Consider the following 11,282-nt stretch of genomic DNA (forward strand, 5'->3'; position numbering starts at 1 on the left):
AAAGCCTTAGGTATGAAAATCCCCAAATGCTTAGTAAATTGGAAGATTGCATATATTCAATTAGAGAAGATTTGTTCATGTTCCAAAATAATAAGGAGTTTCTCTAAACAGGAGGGCATCACAACTCATGTGCACTTGGCAAGAGAAACTTCACACTCTCCCTGGGAAAACTGTCCTATGTAACGCAATGCAAACCTTCCAGAGTGATATGTATCAGAGAATGATACATGGCTAGCTAAACAGATCAGCTGTCCCAATCAATTATGTAACCCAGGGTTTGGGGACTAGATGGAAGAGCCACATTAGACTGGATGGTCAGAGAAGAGCTCTCTGAAGAGGTGAAATCTGAGCTAAAGCCTGAATAGAATAGAGCCTGAAAAAAGCTGAAGGAGACAGCCTTTTGGAAGACCCACCCATAGGCCGTCAAAAGGCTGGCTCCTTCAGAGAGCCCAGCCAGTAAGGTCTCTGAGGTCAGAACAAGCTTGGTGGATCAAAGAACAGACAGGCCAGACTGCCGGGAGTATGAGGGGTGTGTAAGCTAGGAAGAGTGGTTCTAGAACGAAGTTAAGAGGTATAAACAAGGACCAGATTGAGTGAAACCATGGTGAGTGCATGTACATTACCTCACTTGGAGCTGAAAAATGTTTTTAAGAATGCAATAAGTGGAAACGGATTCATTAGAGATCATGTTAGTCTTTTCTTCATATTTCTAATTTAAATGCTTTTTTTAAAAATAACTTTATTCCTTATTAGGCATTCAAATGAACACCTAGAAATTATCTGTGAAATTTGAACCTCATGTCTTCACTAATCTTGTTAAATTTAAATTCTGTTAAGTCTGGGAGTGGTGGCTCACACCTGTAATCCCAGTACTTTGGGAGGTTAACGTCGGAGGCTCACTTGAACCCGGGAATTTGAGACCAGCCCCGCCAACAAAGTGAAACCTTGTCTCTACCAAAAATTAAAAAAAAAAAAATAGCCAGGCATAGCATTGTATGCCTGTGGTCCTAGCTATTCATGGGGCTGAGATGGGAGGATCACTTGAGTCCAGGAGTTAGAGGCTTCGGTGAGCTGTGACCATGCCACTGCACTCCAGCCTGAGTGATGGAGTGAGACCCTGTCTCAAATAAATGAATAAATAAATAAAAATGAAAATAAAAAATAAATAAAAACATAAGATGAATATCTTGAGAGGCAGTAAAACTGGGTATTTATATAATACTGTTTTACTAATTCTTAAAATTGTTTCTTGCCTAGATTTATGCTGAAAGGCTCTCTCACTCCATTTCTCAACCATGAGACCCCTCAGTCAGGAAAATATTTTCCTAACATTCAATCAGTTTTTTGAGAACGCATGGACACATAAAGGCGAACAACACACACTGGGACCTTTTGGAGGATGGAGGGTGAGAGGACGAAGAGGATCAGGAAAAAGAACTAAATAACTAATGGTTACTAAGCTTAATACCTGAGTGATGAAATAATCTGTACAACAAACTCCCTAGACACAAGTTTACCTGTGTAACAAACCTGCACTTGTATCCCCGAACTTAAAAGTAATAAAAAATCAGTTCTTGTAGTTTATCTTTAATCAATCTGAGATTCATTTTTGGCATTGTGTGAGTTAGGGATCACAGTAGGCTGAATAATAGCTCCCAAATGTGTCTAAATTTGAATCCCTGGAAAACATGAATGTTACTTTACATGGCAAAAGCGACTTTACAATCATAATTAAGGGTTTTGAGATGGGGAGATTATCCTGGATTAACTGGGTGGGCCTTCAATGTCATCACAAGTGTCCTTAAAAGAGGAAGGCAGAATATTTAACAAAGAAGATGAAGAGGTCATGTGAACACCAAGCAGAGAGAGACTTGAAGATGTCATGCTGCCCTGGAGGAAGGGGTCTTGCAGCTATAAAAACTAGAAAAAGTAAGGAAGGCTTTCCCCTAGAGCTTCTGGAGGGAGGGTCCTGCCCATACCTTAGACTGTGTACCTTGATTTTGAGCCTCTGGACTCAAGAACTACAGGAATAAACTTATGTTGTTTCAAAATACCTACTTTGTGGTAATTTGTAACAGCAGTCAGGACATTAACACAGAGATCTAATCTAATTTTTGCCACATAGTTAACTAATTGTCCCAGTACTGTTTATTGTAGACTACATTTTTTCCTAACAGGTCTGAAATATTAACTTTGTCATAATGTCAATGCCCACGTATTACTGAGTCTCTTTCTATTCTATGCTACCAATCAATTTATTTACTCTTGGGTCAATACCAAACTTCTAAATTACAAAAGACCAGCCTGGGCAACATGGTAAAACCCTGTCTCTCAAAAAAAAAGAAAAAAAAATTGCAACGATTTTATAGTATATTTAAATGAGTGGTAGTGTGTGTCCAATATTCTTTTTTTTTTTTTTTTTTTTTGAGTTGGAGTTTCGCTCTTGTTACCCAGGCTGGAGTGCAATGGCGCGATCTCGGCTCACCGCAACCTCAACCTCCTGGGTTCAGGCAATTCTCCTGCCTCAGCCTCCTGAGTCGCTGGGATTACAGGCACGCGCCACCATGCCCAGCTAATTTTTTGTAGTTTTAGTAGAGACGGGGTTTCACCGCGTTGACCAGGATGGTCTCGATCTCTTGACCTCGCGATCCACCTGCCTCGGCCTCCCAAAGTGCTGGGATTACACCAATATTCTTTTTTTTCCCAAAAAATGCCTTGCTTTTAGTTGCATTTATTCTTCTAGATGAGCTTTAGCATGAATTGGCCTACTAAAATATTTTGGGTTTGGATTGAAACTGCATTAAATATTTAGATTCATTGAAATGGAGTCTTGCTCTGTTGCCCAGGCTGGAGTGCAGTGGTGCTCACTGCAACCTCCACCTCCCAGATTCAAGGGATTCTCCTGCCTCAGCCTCCTGAGTAGCTCTGGGATTACAGGCGCGCATCCCTGTGCCTTGCTAATTTTTTTTTGTATTTTTAGTAGAGACGGGGTTTTACCATGTTGGTCAGGCTGGTTTGGAACTCCTCACCTCATGATTCACCCGCCTCAGTCTCCCAAAGTGCTGGGATTACAAGTGTGAGCCACCACGCCCGACCTCATTCAAACATTTTTATTCAGAAACATGGAGTCCTTTTTCAAGTCTCTACCCCAACTCCCAACCCTTCGGTAAAATTTTATATTTTCATCACTTAGGATTTGTACATTTTTTAAAGGCTAATTTCTTAAGGCTTACTTCTTTGTTGCTATGTGGAACAGGGTCTTCTTGAAGTTATATTCTTTTTTTTTTTTTTTTGAGACCAGGTTTCACTCTGTCTCCCAGACTGGAGCGCAGTGGTGCAATCTCAGCTCACTGCTGCCTCCACCACCCAGGCTCAAGCAATTCTCCTGCCTTAGGCTCCTGAGTAGTTGGGATTACAGGTGCATGCCATAGCCACCCAGCTAATTTTTGGACTTTTAGTAGATATGGGGTTTCACAATGTTGGCCAGGCTGGTCTTGAACTCCTGACCTCAAGTGATCCACCTGCCTTGGACTCCCAAAGTGCTACAATTATAGGCGTGAGCCACCACACCTAGCAGAAGTTACATTTCTAATTAGAAGCTATTGGCATGTAGGAATGCTACTGGATTTTGAATTTGGCCATTCTGCTGAATCCACTTAACATCTCTCAGACTTTCTACTGAGAAAATATCATTTATAAATATTATAATATATTATCCTTTATACTATTTACTTTTCTTATTTCATTTTCTTGTTTTATTGCATTACCTAGAGTCTATAGAACAGTGTTAAATGGTAATGGTGTTAAAAGGCATATTTACCCTTTTTCCTGACTTTAGTTGGAATGCCTGTGATGTTTCACTATTAAATATGAGGTGCGTTTTACTTTGTATATTTTGTGGAAGTAGCTTAACATAATCTATTTATCTATACCTGTTTTAGTCCATTTTCATACTGCTACAAAGATACTACCTGAGACTGGGTAACTTATAAAGAAAAGAGGTGTAAATGACTCATAGTTCTATATGGGTGGTGAGGAGGAAACTTACAATCATGGCTGAAGAGGAAGCAGGCACTTTCTTCACAAGGCGGCAGGGGAGAGGGGGAGAGAGAGAGAGAGAGAAAGTAAGAGAGAGAAAGAGAGACAGAGCCCCTTTATAAAGAGGAAGAGCCCCTTATAAAACCAACAGATCTCTCATGAGACCAGCATGGTGGAAACCACCCCCATGATCCAAACACCTTTCACCAGGTCCCTCTCTCAATACATGGAGATTATGGGGATTAAAATTCAAGATGAGATTTGGATGGGGACACAGAGCCAAACCATATCCTTCCAGCCCTGGCCCTTCCCAAATTTCACATCTTTTTTACGTTTCAAACCAATTGTGCATTTCCAACAGTCCACCAAAGTCTTAACTCATTTTGGCACTAACTCAAAAGTCCAAGTCCAAAGTCTTATCTGACACAAGGCAAGTTCCTTCTGCCTATGAGCCTGTAAAACCAAACACAAAGGGGCTAGAGGCCCCATGCAAGTTCAAAATTCAATGGGGCAGACATTAAATCTTAAAGCTCTGAAATAATCTCCTTTGACTCCAAGTCTCACATCCAGGGCAGGCTGATGCAAGGGGCGAGCTCCCATGGCCTTGGGCAGCTCCTTCATGGGCTGTTATTGAGTGCCTGCAGCTTTCCAGGTGCACCGTGAAAGCTGTAGGTGGATCTATCATTCCGGGGTCTGGAGGATGGTGGCTCTTTTCTCACAGCTCCCCTAGGCAGTGCCCCAGTGAGAACTCTGTGTGTGGGTTCCAACCCCACATTTCCCTTCCAAACTGCCCTTCCAGAAGTTCTCTATGAGGGCTCTGTCTCTGCAGCAGACTTCTGTCTAGACATCCAGCCATTTCCTTATATCCTCTGAAATCTAAGCAGAGGTTCCAAAGCCTCAATTCTTGACTTCTGTGCACCCATAGGTCCAACAACACGTGGAAGCTGCCAAGGCTAAGGGCTTATTTCCTTTGAAGAAACAGTTCAAACTGTTCCTTGGCCCCTTTTAGCCATGGCTACAGCTGGAGTGACTGGGAAGCAGGGCACCAAGTCCTGAAGCTGCACAGAGCAGCACGGCCAGTTTTTCCTTGTAGGCCTCAGAACCTGTGATGGGAGGGGCTGCCGGGAAGACCTCTGACATGCCCTGGAAACATTTTACCCAGTGTCTTGGCAATCAACATTTGGCTCCTTGTCACTCACTTGAATTATTATTCTTTCTTTCTTTCTTTTTTTTTTTTTTAACCACACGGTCAGGCTGCAAAATTTCCAAACTTTTCACTCTGTCAGTTGTTGAACACTTTGTTGCTTAGAAATTTCTTCTGCCAGATACATTAATCACCTCTCTCAAGTTCAAAGTTTCACACATCTCTAGGTCAGGGGCAAAATGCAACCAGTCTCTTTCCCAAAGCATAGTAAGGGTGACTTTTGCTCCACTTTCCAATAAGTTCCTGATATGGTTTGGCTCTGTGTCCTCACGCAAATCTTACCTTGAATTGTAATAATCCCCATGTGTTGTGGGAGAGACCTGGTGGGAGGTAATTGAATCATGGGGGCAGGTTTTCCCCATGCTGTTCTGGTGACAGTGAATAAGTCTCAAGGGATCCGATGGCTTTATAAAGGGGAATTCTCCTGAAGAAACTCTCTCTTGTCTGCCACCATGTAAGATGTCCTTTTGCTCTTCTTTCATCTTCTGCCATGATTGTGAAGCCTCCCCAGCCATAGAGTTCGTTAAACAATTTTTCTTTAAAAATTACCCAGTCTTGCGTATGTCTTTATTAGCAGCATGAGAACAGAGTAATATAGTTCCTCATCTCCATCTGAGGCCACCTCACCATGGACTTCATTGTCCACATCACTATCAGCATTTTGGTCAAAACCATTCAACAAATCTCTATGAAGTCCCAGACTTTCCCATCTCTTCCTGTCTTCTGTGCCCTCCAAACTGTTCCAACCTCTGCCTGTTACCCAGTTTCAAAGTTGCTTCTACCTTTTCAGGTTCTCTTTATAGCAGTACCCCACTCTACCGGTACCAATTTACTGTATTATTCTGTTTTCACACTGCTACAAAGATACAGCCCTAGACTGGGTGATTTATAAAGAAAAGAGGTTTAATTGACTCACAGTTCTGCATGGCTGGGGAGGTCTCAGGAAGCTTACAATCATGGTGGAGGGGGAAGCAGGCACTTTCTTCATGAGGGGTCAGGAGAGAGAGAGTGACGGGGGAAGAGCCCCGTATAAAGCCATCAGCTCTTGTGAGAACTCACTTGCTATCATGAGAACAACATGGGGGAAACCACTCCCATGATCCATTCACCTCCTACCAGATCGCTCACTGGACACTTGGAGATTATGGGATTTAAAATTTGAGATGAGATTTAGGTGGGGACACAGAGCCCAACCATACCAATACTTATTTATACATACATAATAATGATACAAATATTTACTTTTATTTCTAGATTATTAAATTTTTAAATCAGAATTACTGGTAAAATATTGTTAAATGATCAATATCTATCATAAGTTTCTTAATGTTCAAACACGCTTTTTTCATAAAATAAACCTATTGGGTTATTTTATGTTTTTTGTTTAACATTTGTTTAGTATGTAGATAGTTTATTGTTCTTTTTTTGTATTTAATACAATCAGTCCTACAAAATGAATTTGGAAGAGTCTTGTCTTTTTCTTTGCTAAAGTTTAATAATAGTTTAAAATAACAGAAATAGCAAACTCCTTATAGGCCCAATAAAACTATATTAGTCTAGTGCCTTTTTGGTGGTAGATTTTTGGCAACTTTGCCATTCTCTTCTATAGTTTTTTAGTTTATTCAGATTTCCAACAACTTTTTGAATCAATTTTTTTTTTTTTTTTTTTGAGACAGAGTCTTGCTTTTTCACCCAGGCTGGAGTGCAATGGTGCAATGTTAGCTCACTGCAACCTCCGTCTCCGAGGTTCAAGCAATTCTCCTGCGTCAGCCTCCCCAGTAGCTGGAATTATAGGAATGTACCACCACGTCCAGCTGATTTTTGCATTTTTAGTAGAGACTGGGTTTCACCCTGTTGGCGAGGCTGGTCTCGAACTCCTGACCTTAAGTAATCCACTGCCTGGGCCTCCCAAAGTGCTGGGATTACAGGTGTCAGCCACCACACCCAGCCTTGAATCAATTTTTACAACATATTCTAGACAATAATGAGAAAATTTGAACACTCAGTATCTATAAAGTATGCCTACAAATCAATAAGATAAAAGATCCACTTAAAAATAAGCAAGAGACGGTCGGGCATGGTGGCTCACACCTGTAATCCAAGCACTTTGGAGGCCAAGGTGAGTGGATCACCTGAGGTCGGCAGTTAAAGACCAGCCTGACCAACATGGTGAAAACTTGTCTTTAAAAAAAATAATAATAATAAGCAAGAGACAAATGAGGATAATAGAAGAAAAATTCAAATAATCATTTGATGTGTGCTTTAATTCTGTTATATTTAGGGTAACCATATATGCCTATTTCCCTGGCAAAGTCCTGGTTTACATGTGTTTGTCCAGTAAAATTATGACTAGTGTCACTTTTTGTCTTTAGAATTTCCTATTTGGGACTGGCCCCAGTGGCTTTCATCTGTAATCCCAGCACTTTGGGAGGCCAAGGTGAGTGGATCACTTGAGGTCAGGAATTCGAGACCAGCCTGAATAACATTATGAAACTCCATCTCTACTAAAAACACAAAATCAGTCAGGCATGGTAGCTCATGCCTGTAATCCCAGCTACTTGGGAGGCTGAGGCCATAGAATCACTTGAGGCCGGAATTGCTTAAACCCGGGAGGCAGAGGTTGCAGTGAGCGGAGATCATGCCATTGCATTCCAGTCTGGGCAACAAGAGTGAAACTGTCTTAAAAAAAAAAGAAAGAAAACTTCCTATTTGGAAAATAAATGTTATTGTGTCTCTACTTAGAATAAATGAGATGCAAGTTTAAATGATAATAAGGATTTTATTATTATTACCAATCAGATTAGCAAGCATTAGAAAGATTTACAATATACATTGGTGGTAAGGTTGTGTTGAAACAGAATATTGGTGAAAGAGTTAGTATTCTCTTTTCAGTTTAGAAATTTGACAATATCTATAAAAAGTGTGCATATAATCTGTTCTAGCTATTGGACTTTTGGAAGCTTAACTAATGGGAACATTGGTATAAAGACATGCACTACAGAGTTGGTGTAAAGACCCGCACTGACAGAGTTGTTATAATGGTCCAGAACTGGAAACGGTCTACACGTGTGTCAATAGGCTATTGATTAAATAAATACAGGTCCACCTGTGGAATGTAATACTATATAGATGTTTGAAACAATGAGAAGCAGTAAGATGCAGAATGGTATTATAGTTTTAATTGGTATTTGGAGAAATATGCACATTCAACATTTATTTTTCTATGCTTAGAGAGAAAAAGCCTGAAAATATATACATCACACTTAACACCTGCTATCATGAGCGTTAGATGAACAGAAACTGAAACAGAAAGTTTGATAAAGGTTTTGTGAAGTGTTGGGGGTAAAATCATTTTTTAAAAAGATATAGCTTATTTGACAATAACACAAGACAGTACATATGCTGGCAGGAAACAGAAAAATCTGGTTTGGCTTGGTAACAGGTGTCAAAGAGTAATCTTTTAGTTCTGTTAATGTTTCTTCTGGTTGGAAGGGTGTGGACTTTTTTTCCTCTGTCAGAAAACTTCATGGCTATCTAAGAGATTTTTCAATTCTGAAGATATGGAAACGTTAGACCACAGCCTATGGAGTTATTATTTTTTATCTTTGACTAAGAATATACAGTCTTAGAATTTTAGGGCAGTAAGGGGCCTAAGTCTCTTCTTGTCAATGGTCTCATTTTCTTTTTAGTTATAAAAAGAAAGTTTTATCTATTTCATCCAGGATTGTATGCTTTGTATCTTATATGTAATATTCCAGAGAAAAAGAAAGCTACCAGTAACTCTTTTTTGAGGAATAGACATTGTTAATATCAACACCATTCAAGGAGAATGTAAAAACAAACCAACCCCCCAAAACAAACCCCCCAATCAAAAACCCCAATATTATAGGTCAATCTCCTACCTGAGGCTGCATGAAAAAATAAAAATATTGCAAAATAAAGTCAAGCAGTTAATTAAAAATGACAGACTCGAGGATCTTCAAGTCCATCGGAAAAATTACTCAACGTAAAAGTGGATAAATAGGTTCATGTACAATTCCCAAAGAATAAAATGCAAATGGAGTAATAATCACATAAAATATTCTCAAGTTCATTATGATCATGAAAATGAAAATTAATTACAATATAAATAATATTCATTCGTTTCATATTGATGACAATAAAACATTTTTAGAAAGCTAATCGTTTGTAAGAATGTGAAGGAAGAAGATTACACGTTGCTAAAAGTATGCTGGAAAAAAATTTAGGATATCTGGTAAAAGTACACATACTCTAAAACCAAGAAATTCTATAATCGGGTATGTGTCAGAGGTTTTCCAGGTTATGTGTATTATATCAATGTCTTCATTTTACAAATAAAGTAACCAAAGCCTAGATCCTTGTATTATTAATATATATAAAATTACTTAGTTTGTATATGTGTGCCTGATATATATGAAGCATTATATAACATATAGTAATGATCATCATCAATAGTCTGTTATAGGTGAAATTCTTTTAATTAATATCATTAATGTAGACAAACAACACATTTTAGGTGCTCATCGTTGCATCTCCGGAGGTATTCTAACCACTGAATTAAAAACCTGCCAAGATTTGACCAGACGAAGTTCGGAGGATGTTCCTTCCTCTTCTACCCAGAGCCACGCTCGTGCGTGCTTCCACAGTGACAATGTGTCCTTTTACACTTGGAGAGCACACTCTGATTCTTGAAAATCCCCACCGCCTTCCCAGAGGCAGCCTGCCTTTAGGTTAGCGTTATACCTGGTAGAACCCCTTGACAGTTTCAGTACTTGGCTTCCAGGACTTCGGGTGTTAACGCCTGCCTGGACGGGAGACACCGGGGAGAAGCGAGGGAAGGAGCTGAAACTCACAGGAGAAGGCGGGCTGGGGGTAGGCACTCCTGGAAAGAGGTTTTTCCGGGTGCCAGCACCCGAACAGAGCTACTCCGGGGCCGCCTGGGCTTGCTAGTGCATCTTAGTGAGTGACACTACGGGGACAGGACACTGGAAGAAGTGGTAGAAGACAGCTGCGCCTGGCGCGCGAGTTGGTCTATTTATTTTTGGTAGCTAGACGGCAGTAGGACGCACCACTTCAGCTCCAAAAGGGAACTGGGGGCCTCAAGATTTTTTTTTTTTTCCATTTTTTGGTAGCTAGACGTTAGTAGGACGCACCACTTCAGCGTCTGTGGAATTTCTGTACGGGAACTGGAGGCCCCAAGATGTTTTCTTTTCTTTTTCTTCCTTTTTTGTTCTTTTTTTTTTTTTTTTTTTTGAGACAGGGTCTCGCGCTGTCGCCCAGGCTGGAGTGCAGTGGCGCGATCTCAACTCATCGCTACCTCCGCCTCCTGGAGTCGAGTGATCCTCCCACCTCAGCCTCAGTAGCTGGGACCAGAGCCGCGCGCCACCACGCCAGCTAATTTTTATATTTTTTGCAGAGACAGAGGCTCGCTATGTTGCCCAGGCTGGTCACGAGCTCCTGGCCTCAAGTGATCCATCCGCCTCAGCCTCCCAAAGTGCTGGAATTACTGTTGAGAGCCACCGCGCCCAATCTGCCTCCAAGATTTTCGTTGCAAAGATGGAATGGCCGTTTCTCTGCGGATCCTCCAAACCAGCGTTGGGAGAGTCCTCCTTAAAGTCTAGGGGAAAAGTTGCCTGCGGCGGATGTGATAGTAAGGCAACGCCGGATGGAGGAAGGTAGCCGAAACAAGCAAGAAAAGGAAAAGTGATAGCGAAGGGTTTAGGAAAGTTGATCTGGCGTGGTAAATGGCGTTTCCGGAGAAAACTGAAAACTATTGCTTTACAGAAGTCTAGCAAAGAGCTGTCCGGGCTCTGGAAACTCCTTAAGGGATCAAAATGGATACAATGGGTATCCTTCTCCTACGACACCACTTACGGGCCGCGAGCCGGGCCGTCCGCCACCCTCTACCTCCCTTCCCGCGGCCAGGCTCGCGGCCGCTCAGCTACCGCTAAAACCCGGAGCAGCGAGGTTCGCGCAGGCCTGGACGGCCCGGGTAGGAGCCTGACGGCCCGCATACTGC

The sequence above is a fragment of the Sapajus apella genome, unplaced genomic scaffold (assembly GCF_009761245.1).
Source record: "Sapajus apella isolate SASKATOON/1434 unplaced genomic scaffold, GSC_monkey_1.0 scaffold1, whole genome shotgun sequence".
In the NCBI taxonomy this organism is placed as follows: domain Eukaryota; kingdom Metazoa; phylum Chordata; class Mammalia; order Primates; family Cebidae; genus Sapajus; species Sapajus apella.